The sequence below is a fragment of the Coffea eugenioides genome, chromosome 2 (assembly GCF_003713205.1).
Source record: "Coffea eugenioides isolate CCC68of chromosome 2, Ceug_1.0, whole genome shotgun sequence".
Taxonomy (NCBI): domain Eukaryota; kingdom Viridiplantae; phylum Streptophyta; class Magnoliopsida; order Gentianales; family Rubiaceae; genus Coffea; species Coffea eugenioides.
In genome coordinates this window covers 4,422,608-4,425,580 of record NC_040036.1, presented here as the reverse complement: position 1 = coordinate 4,425,580, position 2,973 = coordinate 4,422,608, and the positions used below count along the sequence as shown (strand labels likewise).

Below are 2,973 nucleotides of genomic sequence, written 5' to 3'. Positions count from 1 at the left end.
TTTATAGCAAGACAATTACATAATTCAGGTTTAAACACAAAGACTAGTCCAACTAGTTATGTTAAGAAAAGTATCCAAATCTGAGTTTTTTTTTAAATCTCCCTTTTGACATTCAACTGGCTACTGTAATCAGTGCAACAAAAAGCTGACTGAAACTCGTCAATCACTAGTCCAGAGCACATAGGCATCAAAACTTCTCAGAAGCAGAGCAAACTACACAAGCTCGACAGCTTCACTACTTTATCTTCTATGGCAAACTCTCCTTTCATTTAACGTCAACAGTGGAAAATGCGGGCCAGATGCAAATCTCTAAAAGATTCTAGATAACATAGGAAGACATACAACTGTGAGTCTGTGATGCAATAGTAAAGAAAAAGTAAACAAAGAGCCACTGAATATTGGAAGTGAAAGAAGAAAACTTCAGATTGAACAAGCCAATTGTCAGGACTAAGCGTTCGATAAACATAACTTGAAGTAATTCTCCATGCATCAAATTATTTCCACAAAGAAAAAAGAAGCATACACATTATTTCCACAAAGAAAAAAGAAGCATTAAGTTTTCATTTCCTGAATCAACCTTACAGAAAATGCCTTCCAATCCAAATCTGAGTATTTAGTGTTATTGTATGTGACAACTTGATGTACACATAACACCTGGAATATACAATCTATACCCAGATTAGAAAAGGGAACTTTTCCCACAAGTCATTACTTCACCAGAAACACCAAGGAACCATATATGAATGCAGGAAAGAACTCTATTTTACTAACACAAACAATTAAAGAACATTACTTTAGCATTTACCAATAATTAAGAATGCTATGAGATGTAGTTACACAAAAACAGATTGAGCTAAGATGCTAGAAGTAGAACAGATTCATTGTACCAAACAAAGAAGAAAAGTAAATCCAAACTACAATAAAAAATGAAAAGAAAAAATTCCCTTCAATTAACCAAAAATAGTCCCATAGTTATCACTCCGGGCAAAGCACAAAAGAGACGGGAAGAAGAAATAGAAGTGATTACCCTCTTGGAAACAGAACGAATGTTTCGTGTTGCAACCTTGGAGAAAATTGAAGTGCGCAGTTCTGGAGGAAAAATCATTCAGCCAGAGCAATAAATATTTTGAGGTAAATGAGTATGCTATTATGCCTCATCTAAAGCTTGTCTAATTGCCTCATCTAATTTGGTCATTATTATTCAATTCTCCCCCTACCAAGTCCAGTTGTAGCTGATTTTGTACCAAAAATCTTTGGGAAGTAGCAAGTCCTTCCCAAGTGGGCCAAGAAGTAGAGGATACAATTAATCTAGGGGATTCACGATAACTAGGTAAAAAATTTTCCCTAAAAATCAACCGAAAGAACTAACCCTAGAAATCAACCGTTTTCTCTTCAATTTCCTCAAGAGCTAGTGAATTTGGTAACAGCCTTGGTGCCTTCGGAGACGGCGTGCTTGGCCAATTCACCGGGAAGTACAAGTCTCACAGTAGTCTGAATCTCCCTCGACGTAATCGTCGGCTTCTTATTGCACCTGGCGAGCCTGGAAGCCTCCTGAGCCAATTTCTCGAAAATATTGTTGATGAAGCTGTTCATGATACCCATGGCATTGCTGGAGATCCCGATGTCGGGATGGACTTGTTTCAGCACCTTGAAGATGTAGATCTTGCAGGTCTCGCTGCTCTCTTGACTCTCTTCTTCTTTTGTCGCCGGCAGTGGCTCCGCCTTCCTTCGGGAGTTTCTTCCTGGCCTTTGGCTTCTTCTCTGCCGGAGCCTTCTCGGCTGCTGGGGCTTTCTCGGCCACGAGCTTCTTCTCAGCCGGCTTCTTCTCCGCCTTTGGTGCCATCGCTGCTTTTGAAGCTGAAATTAGAGAGACTTTGACGGGAAGGATAAAAAACGGGCTTCGATTTAAAGACTGGAGAGGGGAGATGTCTGAGAGAGAGTTCAACACTTAGAAAAGTTTATTTTGCATCTACGTAGTACAAGAGACTTGGACAATTTTGCGCCTCTTTTTTTGCCTTGAATTTTAAAATTGCGCCACTTTGTTTTTGTCTTGAATTTTAACTAGATTTGGACATCATAATTCCCCCCCTTTTTACACAAGAAAAATTGGTGCAATTTTGTCTTTTATAATTGTATTTGAAATATAGATTTCATTTTTATTCATTATTTTTGTGTCACAATTTTAAAGTTTTAGTATGATTAAAAATTTTAGTATGAGTGGCAAAATTTTTTAAATTCATATAAATGGAAAAGCATTTTAATAAAATTTAACTAGTTCTTATAAGTGCTAAAACTTTATATCAATTATAACTAGTATTTATAAAACTTCACTATTAATCCATTATCTTCAAATAAGAAAAAAATGCACAATTCAACTAATACATAAAGTGTATTAGTTAATTAACTATGAAGTTTATGATTTATCCACTTCGATAACCGATTCAATTTGAAAACTCTTATTTAAATTCATATCAAATTAACTAATAATCATTCTAAGTTAAGTAATCACAAGTTTATTTACACTAATGAATTTTTTATTTTTTAATTATTTTTTATTCTAATGAAGTTATTACATATACAAGAAAATTAAACTAATAAGGAGGCTCGTAAGTATACAACAACTAAAAATCATTAGAGAACACATAATGATTACAAAAAATTAAGAGTAATAGTTGCAAAAAACAATAAATATTTAAAATCAAACAGTGATAAAACTAGTTGTCACTAACAGCTATATAATGTTATCAGTGACAACAATAGCAAAGTTGTCAAAGAAAGGTGCTATTATTACTGACAACTTTTAGAAAGTTGTCACTATTGCAGTTCCCGCTCTCTTCATGACTCCTGACGGGAATCGAATTGTGACAACAATGCAAGGTCGTCACTGATGTGTTGGCTTCCTTGACTCGATTGTGACAACTTGCCGTATTGTGGTTAAAGGACCCCATTTTGTGACAATTTTTTTTCATCACT

General features: G+C 35.2%; 1 pseudogene; it reads right to left on the bottom strand.

Annotated features, from left to right (window-relative positions):
• Positions 1–1,333: 1,333 nt before the first annotated feature.
• On the bottom strand, positions 1,334–1,920 carry LOC113762887 (annotated as a pseudogene).
• Positions 1,921–2,973: the final 1,053 nt, after the last annotated feature.